Below are 12,824 nucleotides of genomic sequence, written 5' to 3' on the forward strand. Positions count from 1 at the left end.
CACAGTGAGGGAGGCTGCAGGGGGAGCTGAGCACAAACCCAGAGAGCCTCACATGGGGCTTAAGGGGACCAGCCTGGTTATTGTAGGGGCCACATTGAACCTCAGTGTCTGTTATCATGAAGCATACAGGTATTTGTCAGGAAAATAAAGACAATGTTTTCAAAATACAAACAAAATCCTTGAAATGGCAAATATGTCTACTCATTGAGCATGATTACCAAGTTAGCAAATACAGGTATGATGTCAAAATGATGTGGAAGTTTCATTGATTTTCTGTGATTTTTCTAAGTACATTAATAATTCATGCCAAAGCAAAGTACTCTCAGGCAAGTTTTTCATTATAAAATAAAAAGTTTTAATTCTACTTTAGTGTGAGCAGAGTTTGTTTTAGTGGGTTCAATAATTTCTAGAGTTTCTGTGGTAAGCCACCTGGTGAAACAGAGCACAGATAAAAAGACTGTGGAACATCTGGCTAATGTGCCTTAGTAGTTGAGCATGGACCCATGAACCAGAAGACCGAGGTTCAATTCTGGTCAAGGCACATGCCTGGATTGTGTGCTCAATCCCCATTAGGGCGTGCTTTCTCATCATTGAAGTTTCTATCTCTTTCTCCCTCTCTCTCTGAAATCAATAAAAACATATTTTAAAAAAGACTGTGAGCCTATTCCCACCTCTGATCTTAACAATATTGATTTATAAAGAACAATTACATTTAAAATTTTGGTGCACCTTGCTTTATGTTCTCATGAACATATATCTAGAGAGGCAAAGCACAAGTCCCAATGTTTAAGGCTACAAAATGACTACTGGCTATGATGCAATGGACAAATGCCAATGGATACTTTTAATAGGATTTCTATTGTGTGTGTTTTATAATGCTCTTGTTACAAATTTGTACAGCCTAAGGATTTTTTCCTATCCCAATTTTTACATAATTAGTATGGGTGGTTTGAAAGAACAAGATGATTTTTAGAAATGTATGTACGGAGTTATAACAGAAATCCCTGTACTTAGGCACTTAGTAGAATGTAGAATTTTCTGAATTGTTGTTTACACACACACACACACACACACACACACACACACACACACACACAGTAAATGTTTTACTCAACATGGCACACACATGACACATTTTGTGATTCAGGAGGCATGATGTGAAATCATTCATTAACAACAAAATATTTCTCATGTAAATATTTTGGATTCCATGCAAAGTAGAAACAAAGGCTGAGACTAAAAGTTTTGCTTTCCTGTGAGAAAGTTAAAACATCATGATTATTTTTTACATTGCTTCTCTTAGAAGAGAGAATGAGACATAAATAAGATTAAAAGATACATAACCACATTATCCATTGTATTCACCATAGTTCATAATAAATTGTATTCTATAAAAGTCCCACATTTTCCATCAAAAAGAAATGAACTGAACAGGATTCCATTTTCCCACTGTTTATTTCCAGTCCTATAACTTAAAAGTAGATAAAATAGGTCGCTTAGGAGGCCAGCATTTCTCACCTAACAGGAAGCATGTGATATGACAGGTAGTAAACTTGTGCTATATATGCTAATTCTATTTCCTGCAGGGTGGCAGAGCATCGCACAGCCCAGGATCTCTGCCTGTACCTCTTGAGCACAGAGTAAAGAATTAAGATCTGGACTTGAGATAGAGTATAGGACATTTCACTCAAGAGAAGACCTGCCAATATGCTGATTGCCAGTGTGCTGAAGGCAGTCATAGCCTCCATTTGTCTTGGTAAGGATGGCCACAGACACAGTGCTCAAGCTCCTCTCAATCCTAAAGGTTGTGGGAGAAGCAAATCATTGTCTGAAGAGGTTTAAAAGGAGGACAATGGGCAATGGAAGCAGAGTGCTGGGTCCTAAGCCACTTCATCCCTTTTACACTCATGGTTATGGCCTGTTTCTTTTCTCTTTCTTGCAGGATCCAGCATGACCAAGAAAGTAACTCAAGCCCAGCCTGCAATTTCTGTGGTGGTGAAGGAGGCTGTAGCCTTGAACTGTGTATATGAAGTTGGCAGTTACAATTATTATTTATTCTGGTACAAACAACCATCCAGTGGGAAAATGACTTTCCTTATTTGCCAGGAGTCTTATAATGAGCAAAATACCACTGAGGGTCGATATTCTCTGACCTTCCAGAAATCAGCCAGTTCCATCAACCTCACCATCACAGACTCACAGGTTGGGGACTCAGCGGTGTATTTCTGTGCTTTGAGAGATGCCACAGTGATTTGGGTGCCTGTGGGGGGCCCACAGAATCATCAACATGAAATAGAGGCCCTGGGGAGGGACTCCGTCACAGACAGGATGAAGCAGATGGGGGAGTTGGCAAGGAGACCTTCTTTCAACTCATATAGAATGTGTAGATATATATTTTAATATCATCCATTAAAAGCAAAAGGACCTCCTTTGCTTTAGAATAGATTAAGATAGAAAATATAGCACATTAAATATTTTTAAAAAGGGCAACAAGAAAATATAATCTTTTGTTGGTTTTATTGAGATGAGAAAATGATCTAGTTATCTTTAGATCACATAGGTAACTCCACTGATGTGTAGTTAAACCTTCAGTATCAATACACTTATGAATTAATTATCATGTCAAATGCTTTGATCCACTTGTAATAAAAAATGCCTTTCGCCAAAACCGGTTTGGCTCAGTGGATAGAGCGGTGGTCTGTGGACTGAAAGGTCTCAGGTTTGATTAAGGTCAAAGGCATGTACTTTGGTTGCGGGCACATGCCCAGTGCAGGAGACATCTGGTCGATGTATCTCTCTCATCAATGTTTCTAGCTCGATATCCCTCTCCCTTCCTCTCTGTGAAAAATCAATAAAATATATATTTTAAAAAATGCCTTTCATTGGTTTTTCTAAAAAAAAAAATAGTATCATTACTCAATGAAGTAGAATAAATTATTATTTAATTTGGATTTCCTTCTATTATCCTACTAACAACTTCTTGCACAAAAGAATAGATTTGAAATGTCCCTCAAATTACCTTTCCTCTAGAAAGAAGGTCTGTATGCTGGGAAGGGGCCCTGAGACCATATTTCAAGGCCTGGCCTGGTGCCAGCACTGACAACTCTGGGGCATAACTTATGGTCTTTCTGGAATGGGAGTAGTCTAATTTTCCTTATTATTTAAGCAAGCGTTTGCAGAAGTCAAAATAGCAGGGTTAAAATTTCCAACAGCAGTTTTTAGGTAAGACTGATGCTTCACTACGTCATCACTATCCTCCCTCTTCAGGTGTTCCAGGAAATTCCTGAGGTACACCCCACACCAGAGCCTCTGTTCTTGCACCCAATATCTCAACTGTAAAATTGTTTCATTGCCCCTGGGCTTCAGTTTTACCTAAATAAAAAGAATGCAAAGTAACACAAATTTAAATAAATAAAACAAAAAGCTAATTTTTGTTCAATGCACTGTTCAGTTTCCTGAATCACTTATATTACTGTTCTGGACCTGATCCACTGTGTTTTTTTTTTTTTTTTTTAAAGAGGGGATGAAGTAGACACTAAGAACATATGACATGTGATACAAATAATCTCTGAGCCTGTTCCCTTATCTGTTCCCTTTGGCCTGGCCCCTAGTGCAACCTGTCCATGACCTCTACTGCATCCTCTACTGCGTTAGCCCTCATTCCCACCTTCTTCCAGACAATGGGATGCAGGTCCAACAGCTTAGTGCCCCCCACTTGTTGTCTTTAAAAACCCTGGCATTTGACTTCACAACAAAAGTTTCTTTTTCTTTGAAAAAGAGCGTCAGTGTCAGATTTCTTAGGAGTGAACAGTACTCTCCTCGGAGTAGGGTGGAATCCATGTTTCACACCATCATTACTCCTCAATCTCCAGTCCTCCTCAGCATATCCAAACAGAAAGAGACAAGGTTAGCTGGATGTCACTCTGTCAAATGGGCTTCCTAAAGAAGTGAAAAACATCTTTGTTGTTCACTAGATTTATAGAGAGATGAGGAAATACAGGTGGGGCTATAAATGATACAAGATTGTCCATAAGTTGATACTTGATAAAACTGCTGGCTACATGTTCTAGACTGTAATCTTTGTATATATTTAAAATATCATTAATAAAACTAAAAATTGAGAAACACTGATGAGAAACATCGGTCAGCTGCCTCCTTCACACCCCCTACTGGGGATTGAATCTGCATCCCAGGCATGTGCCCTGATGGGGAATTGAACCTACTCGGTGCATGAGATGACGTTCAACCACTGAACCACACCATCCAGGGCCTGTGTTTCAGTTTCTTCATGTGTAAAATGTTGGTAATAGAACCTATCTCATGAAGATGAGTAAAGAATTAAATAAAAATATATGTATACACAATATATACTTTATATACAATTCTTACATAAATATACACTTGAGTGGGGATCAGACCTAAACTGGCAGTCATACATCCCCCAAGGGGTCCCGGGTTAGAGAGAGTGCAGGCTGGGCTGAGGGAACACCCCCCCCCCCCCATGCACGAATTTTGTGCACAAGGCCTTAGTCTATAATAATAAAAGCGTTGATCCTTCCAGATGAAGCTGGGGCTGAGAGGGAAGCCCAGGACCTGGGTGCCAGATGGAAACTGGGGCCGGCAGCCAGGGGAAGGAAAGCCTACTCTTGCACAAATTTCGTGGATTGGGCCTCTAGTTATTAACATAAATGGCAGAGGTTCTAGGGTCTACATCAGGTTTTCAATGCTGTACTCTTTATAACACTGCACTGTTCATTGACATGTTTTTCAAGAACAAAACCACAGCTCACTTTACTGAAAAGGCAGAGGCCATCTTGGCATGACTTGAAAACCCATCCTAAGAGGCGTCCAGACGCCTCTGGTAAATTTCCCTATTTGCAGCCCCCTGACCCCTACTGTCCTGACAAGCCCCAGGTCCTGATGCAGGAAGAGCAGTTTAACATAAAATGCTGTTCTCGGGGGGGCAGGCAGGGTCACTTTATCCCCCTGACTAGATAAGTTACCCAATAGATATTTTTAAATTTTCAGTTGCACCACCTAATTTTACAAAGCACTTTCATAAGCATTATTTCATTCTCTCCTCATAACAGCGTTGTGAGCAAGACAAGGCACACAGATTTGACCCCATTCTATAGATTAAAAAACTAAGGTTCAGAAAGGTGAAGTGACTTGAGCCAGGATACTCAGCCAAGGGTAGAGCCCATTCTCAACCGAGCTCTCTCTACTGAATTACCTGAATCTGAGTTTATATCCCATCAGTCTAAAAAGGTAATATATTGTATATTTTTTGAAATGTGCTTATACTTTTGTATCCCTCACAGCACTGCACAAAGCACTTAGGGGTCTGGGTAGAGATGAGTCTTCCTATTTCAACATTGCCCCCACTCAAGGTCTGACAAAGGCACACTGCCACTGCTCTTTGGGACTTCCACACAGAAGCTGGGATCACTGCATCTCCCAAATTATTAGTTTTGAGGAGCAGAGAGGAGGGAAAAGCCCTTCAAAGGTCAAGACAACCTTACTTTTGTTTCAGTGTTGTAGGCCCTACGTTGAGAAGAGGTTCAACGGCGGCCAGCATAGGTGGTGGCCACCGGCGTCAAGAACCACAATCTAATCACGTCTCACATAAACCAAATTCCAGAGGCCATTCCTTAATTCAACTTTCAGGCAAAATGGAGGACTTTTTAAATTTTGAGGCTGTTTTACAAAATTTAAGATATATTAGTTTGTAACTGAAGTTTATTTATTCCAAAGGCTAGACAATACTAACTCCTTCTGGAAGCTCATCAGAGAACTAGTGTGATGAAAGGAGAAGGACGTAAGAAAGCCCTGGGCCAGTACCTGGACACCCAAACCGGAAGGTAAATGTTGCCTCCTCTTCCCTCACATCCTGCACTCCCACCCACGAGGTGTTAGACTTCTGAATGGTGGGGGTTAAACATATTGGAAAACAGGCCTCAGAAAGGAAGAGGGAGATTAAAGGACAAAAACAAATCTAAACATCAGAGGTAATACATTCAGACAGGGTTTACTCACCTGGTGATAAATGTGTCAGCTATTGCCTGGGCCCGAGCTAGTGGGAATATAGGCAGGATTAGGGATAAGATCCGTTTTACTTATCCGCTCCTCACTCGACTGAAAGCAACCTGAGATAGGAATCATGTCTTGTTTTGGCTTACGCGATTTTTGCAGAGCGTTGCACACTGTAGACAACTTTGTAAGTTTCTAGAAAGAATGCTTGTGCTCAGGGCTTCCCAAGCCTGCACTTTAGCATAAGAACTGATAGGGGATCTGCTTAGCCAGAGTCCTGCTAGCATGACCACTCTATTTAAGAGCCTAATTTTGATACGAGTCCAAACCAAGTTAATTTCAATTTGGTGAGAGAATCTACTAAGGGGGGATATTAATTATCTGAAGAAAACTATTTTTGTGTTCAGCTGATTTAGTCACAGCCATTGTTATTGTATGGACATAGCTGCTGAGAGCCTGTGCAGGGAAATATCATGGCAGTCTGCCATAACAGATGCCTTAAATGGTTTATAGAAGCTGCAAACAATGTTTTGCTTTCTTACCACACCATCAGACCTTGCATACAGCAAACCCAGTCCTAGAGAAAGAACAAACTATGAAAAACGGCCCTTTTCAATTTTCTGCTGGGTTTGTTTTACTAGCAGAGATAATTGCAAAGGAAATGAGACAAATAAGCGAACAGACACTAAGCAAAGCAGTACCTTTAACTGAGATTCCTGAATTCCCTAATTAAACAAATAAATAGGAGACAGCTAAATACCTTATGCATGCCTCTGGAATGAAGATGGCTGGGCTAATAATAGGAAGCATCTAAACTGGCTTTCTAAAAACAAATACTAAATTGGATTTAAAAAAATGATGTGACAGAAGTAAAAATATAGTGTGCAAGAACCAGGTTACCCACACAAGGTTACCTGTCCCTCGTAAGGCTAAAAGTGTAAGGTTGCTGCTCCCTAAGTATGCTCCAGGAACCCCTAAGACAGGTGTCTGCAACCTACGGCTCCAGAGCCGCATGCGGCTCTTTTGAAGCTTTACCATGGCTCCGACAACTTGCAAGCCTGTGTGAAAATGAAGGTAACGTCTTACAGCCCTGATATGCTGACACTGTGCACTGAGGTTCAGGAGCAGAAATCCCATTAACCAGGTAAATTAAATATTTTAATTAGCTATTAATTTGCAAAAATATATTTTACATTGTTAAGCGAAAAAGTCCTTTTTTTCTTCAGATTGACAGCTAACTGCACGATCCGGTATATAGCATTAAGGTAAGAAACAATATATGCAGTGTTATATTTGTTTTAAATGTCGCAATGGTTTTGTGGCTCCCAGGTTTTTTTTTTCCTTTGGAAACGGGTCCAAGTGGCTCTTTATGTCTTAAAGGTTGCAGACCCCTGCCCTAAGAAGAGGGGATACCGAACTCAGTGAGTGTCCTCTCTTGTGTGTGCAGGTCGAAGTCAAGGATTTAAAGTGACTCCCCTGCAGTCTCTCTCGCTCCCTCTCTTTTCAAATCCCTCCCCTCTGGTGCACTCATCCACAAATTGCTCTGGATCCCCAAACTCCTCTTTCATCTCATCAACATGAGACAGCTACATTATTTTTGGTGAGTTCTCCCTACACTAGAAACTGCCTCCAGAAAGCAAGCTTGGGCAATGTTTAGAGCTCATCTCATTTGTTTTCCTTATCTCTGTGCTACCTGTAGTCCAATGTCCAAAAAATTGTTTCATTTATTTTGTCCAGGCTTCTGGTTGGAAGGTCAATTCCTGTAGTACTCTACCTTTGTCAGTGAAATATAAGTCACAGCAATTTATTTTATTTGTATTTTATAAATGTATTATTCCATGATGGACTGGGGAAAAAACTGGCTATTCAACCACAGATTATTTGAAAAGAACTATTTATTTATATAAAAAGCTTGTGACTGTCACAACCAGGACCACCAAACAACCGGTCCATCTCCCTGGCCCTCAGGCTACGATTGCTCAGGGGATGGCTAATGGGTGAATTGGGGTCCCTCTGGCTCCAATAAATCTGTGGCAGCAGCCACTGGTGAGCAAGCGGAAGGCAGACTGCTTGGTCCCTCCTCCTGGCCCTCAATCAATGGCAGAGATGGGGCAGAACTTGGGACTGGCTCTCTTAGTAGTCCTGCAGGTTCAATCTCCAGAGGACAAGCCAGAACCAAAGGACCAGCACTGCTGGCAGCCGGCATGATCCCAACAGCGCTGCCAGCTTCCTGGAACTTGGCCTCAGGTACTGTGGCCACTTCCCCTCCCTAGACACTCCACAAGGAAGAAAGGATAGCGCCAGCAGTGCCAGGGGCAACCAGCAGTAACTGCTCTCCCCATGCTTCCTCCAGGCCACTCGAGCTGGCCCCCAGCTGTCCCACTCCAGATGCAGTGTGAGCACTGAACATGGAAGGAATGTAGTAAAACACACACACACACACACACACACAAACACACACACATAAACACACACACACATACACACACACACACACACACACACACACACACACAACCCGATGATCAAGAGAATGCCGCAATGTCCGGAGCCCAGCTCAGGAGAATGGAGAGAAGGGAGAATTCCATAAGTTGGTTGATGCCAAGATATTTCTGAGTGACTGAGTGCGTGTGACAGTTGTGTGACTGCAGAGGAAGGAGTCCAAGTTCCTCAACAGAACACCAAGGACTTCCTCCGTGTTCTGAACCTTATTAATAAGAAATGGGATACCTCACAGCACAAGGCACTGGCAGTGTCTGTGTCCTCAGTCTCTGCCTTATTTTGCTGCTAAATTCAGCCTCTTTGTCCCTGATGCATCCAGAAGGCTCTGTGGCTTTCCTCAAAAACCCTGGGGTGCACAGTCTTCGACATGAAGATAGCTGCGGACTTCAGCATCCTGGAGAGTCAGAAAGGATTTGTGTGTCAGTACTGCCAGCACCGTGAGGAAGAGCCCCGGCTACCCATGCTGACCTCTGCCTGTCCTGGCTGGGACTGATGTTCAGAGCGTGTGCTGGGACAGCCCATCACCCCCCACCGCTGCATGGCCAAGTCTCCCCAGGTGATCATGGGCTCTCTAGTGAAGGATTACTTCACCAGATGGCAGAACCTGTCCCCAGACAAGATTTTCCATGTCATTGTGGACCCGTGTTATGACAGGAAACTGGAGGCCCTTTGAGAAGATGTTCCCAAGCTTTACATAGTTCCCAGGGTGCTGACTGTGTGTTAACTTTAGGTGAAATTGTTCCAACAATGGAACAAAGTGACCATTCCTTGAATGACACTACTGTGGACACTCTGTTTGGAGCCATGAAGGAGGAGGAGGTGAGACTCCACTCTGGTGTCAGCTCTGATGGGTACCTGGCGCACATCTTCAGGCCCATGGCCAAGGAGCTGTCCAATGAGGACGTGGGGGCGTTCACCTACCATATCCTGAGAAGCAAAGACTTCCAGGAGATCACCCTTGGAACCAAGAGGTTCTGCTACTCTGTGAGGCTGCTTATGGCTTTCAGAACATCCTGAAGTGGTCCTGAAGCTATAGAGGGGAAAGTTCCCCTGCCCTTTGTGGAAGTCCTGGCCTGAGCCAGGGATGCCTAAGCATCAGGGCCAGGCCCAGACGAGGACATGCATGCAGCCAGGGCATTGCTGTGGCTGATGGAAGGCATCTATGCTGCCATCTGGGTGTGGCCCCCGGAGACAAGTGCCCATGAGTAGGAGCTGTACCTGGAGTGGCTGGTGGGGACAGGGGGATGACATGACTCCCCCCTGGGGCCCAGGAAGCCCTGCACATAGCCTAGCAGGGCCTAGGGCAGCCTGCCAGGACATCAAGTGGTAAAGGTCCAGCAGACGCCCGGCCTACAGGCTGCCTGAAGAGGGGTGTCAGACACGGGAAAGAAAAGCTTAACATGGCTTTGGTTTTCAGAATTCCCTGCTGCCCATCTGTTGGCTCCCTCCCTCTGAGGGGCACTGTCATATCATAGTCACATGGGTGCAACTGGAATATTGTATCTTGAGAGGATTTTCCCAATGTACTTATCCTTTTATCTGACAAAAAAATCCCAAAGAACAAGAATGGAAACAGAATACTTTCCTTTAGGCTTAAAAAACCCCCGAAGTGTCTTGCGAAGAGCTGAGACTTGGTTCTGTCCACGCGTCTCAGAGAAATTGGATGAGGAAATGGCCCAGCTTGGCCCTGGTTTTACCCACTTATGTTACTCTTGAAGGTGTCTTTGCCACAATGTGAACAAACAGCCACCTTTTGGAATAGGGGCTCATACCAAAGTCTGCATTCCCAACTTTTCTTGAAACAGATCCATGTTCTGCAGCTGTGGCCACTGTCCTGAAACCAGGTCCTGTTGACCAGGTCCTGTCGCTGAAAATCGGAGGGCACTGGAGTGGCCTTTTACATTCAGGGATTGAGCTGAACTCACTTTGGGGGAGGCCAGGCAAGGGGGACAGGTGTCACAAATGGAAGGATGGAGAATGGAGAGGTGGACTCCCTGCTCGGTCTCTCCCAGGATGGGGTCAGGCAGATAAAGGCCGGCCAGTCCTCCCACAATTGGGTGAGATAGCGTCCTCTGTGTCCACCTCTCACCCCGTGGGCCCAGCCACTCCCCTCAGCTCTGGGCAGCCCTCTGCGTTCCATGATAGTACACTCTGCCCTCACATGCTGCTCACCCTAAATGAGAAGGAAGAGAGCAGATGGCCCACAGACAACTACACAGAAAGGTAGGCATCATGGCTGGTGAACATAGTAGTGGGGGCGGGAGCCTCTCCTGCCTCCGTGGCAGTGCTAAGGAGCAGCAAGCTGACTGGTAAGGAGCAGTGAGCAGGCGGCTGGTAAGGAGCGAGGGGTCCCGGACTGTGAGAGGGATTTTCAACTGTTGGCTTAGGTCCATTCCCCAAACTTGCAGGTGGACATCCCCTGAGGGGTCTTGGACGGTGAGAAGGTGCAGGCTGGGCTGACAGAACCCCTCCAGTGCACGAATTCATGCATGAGGCCTCTAGTATTAGATAATGTTTTATCTGTGGTGTTGAGTCTTGGGGGATGAATAAAAATAATTTGGGTAAAGGACTAGGGGAGAGTAGGGAGCACTTTCTAGGCAGAGGGATTCCTCTCTGACCCATGAGAACCATTGGGACATTTGAAGGAAAGACCCCAGACTATGCCACTTAAAAGTTGTGCCTGTGATTATTTGGGGAGGTATAGATCTCTCTACAATGCGGGAAATGATGGAAGTAATAAGTATTTCCCCAAGAATACTGGTGAACCTACAGAGTGAATGTTTAGTACTTTCGTCTTAGGGTTCTATCCCATTCCCATGTCTACCCCTCTAGCTGTTCTTAGGGGGAATAAGGTCCAAGACATGGTTGTAGTGCAATTTGAGAGATAACCACTAGAGGGCGGTGCTTCCTTCTGAAGTGGTTCACATTTGTATTCTAGTTGTGGTTTGAAGGTAAATGCAGCCACAAAACAGACTGTCCTGCAGAAAGTAGTTCTTATTTATGTGTGAAGAGTCTCTACAAGATTCTGCTGGAGACTAGCCCTATTGTATTTGGTGGATTCTAGGGAGCAAGGATAATTTCTTCTGTTAACATGCTTTCTGCCACCTATTCAGTTCTTGTGATCATCTTAACGTTCAGTAAGTAGCATTTTATCCTAAATGTTAATGACTTTCATTTTTCCAGTAATCAAGGAGAAAGCTTGTAGTTTCCTCCTCTGGCTGAAAATTCTCTTCCTATCTATTTCTAACATAACAAAATAATTATTTTTCAGGAGTGACCAATGGAGACTCAGTGACCCAGACAGAAGGCCCTGTTACCCTCACCGAGGGGGCATCTGTGATCCTGAACTGCAATTACCAGACCACTTACTCAGCTCCTTTCCTTTTTTGGTACGTCCAGTATCGCAACAAAGCTCCCTCGCTCCTCCTGAAGAGCTCAACAGAGCACCAGACGACCGAGCAGCTGGGGTTTCAGGCCACGCATGTTAAGAGCAACAACTCCTTCTACCTGGAGAAATCCTCTCTCCAATTGTCAGACTCGGCTATGTACTACTGCGCTCTGAGAGACACAGTGAGGGAGGCTGCAGGGGGAGCTGAGCACAAACCCAGAGGGGCACGGGCGGGGCAGCCCGGGGAGGGAGTGTCATATTCTCCCTCTGCACAGTATGGAGTTTATTTAGAGTTTCCTCAGGAAAATGAACCAAGCTCTGGTGATTCCTAGAAACCTAAGATGTTGGGAATTGCTCTGCAGGTAGAATAGGGGAGATGTCACTTAAGGGAAACCCAAGCGTTGATACCCAGAAGTGCTCAGCCAGCAAGGCTCCTCTCTTCTCCAGACTTCAAACTTTTCCTGGGAAACATTTCCAGAAAAACTCTATCCTGGAATTAGTCTACCACAATACTTTAACTATTTGATTATTGAAAAGCCCCAGTAATATCGTGCATTTCATGCAAACATTCACAAATCAAATGAGGGACTTTAGACTCTGGTCTTTAGTGTTCTGAATAAGTCCCTACAACTAAGATGGGCATGTCCCTCTCTGGCTCAGTCCCTGCTACAAAAAATTCAGCCCAGTTTTGTGTTAACTCTTCACTCCATACAGCTGCTGAGGAAACACTGAGTGGAAGGACTTGCCGGTCAGGTCACCAAAGGCCAACCACTCCTCTGGTCCACACTACACACCAGGTGAGAGGCATCGGGTCAGGAAAGGCTGTGTCTGGGGAGTCCTCACTCTGCATGTCCAGTCTCCAGTGCCATCACCCAGATCTTTAATTTCTGAGGACAATGTGCTT

General features: G+C 44.3%; 1 pseudogene across 1 annotated transcript; it reads left to right on the forward strand.

Annotated features, from left to right (window-relative positions):
• The first annotated feature begins 210 nt into the window (after positions 1-210).
• Positions 211-9,741, forward strand: LOC311612026 (nuclear prelamin A recognition factor-like; annotated as a pseudogene). The gene is made up of 3 exons: positions 211-235; positions 1,943-2,383; positions 8,587-9,741. The product of its transcript is annotated as a nuclear prelamin A recognition factor-like (transcript).
• Positions 9,742-12,824: the final 3,083 nt, after the last annotated feature.

This window comes from Pipistrellus hanaki (assembly GCF_964339955.1).
Source record: "Pipistrellus hanaki genome assembly, chromosome: 1".
In the NCBI taxonomy this organism is placed as follows: domain Eukaryota; kingdom Metazoa; phylum Chordata; class Mammalia; order Chiroptera; family Vespertilionidae; genus Pipistrellus; species Pipistrellus hanaki.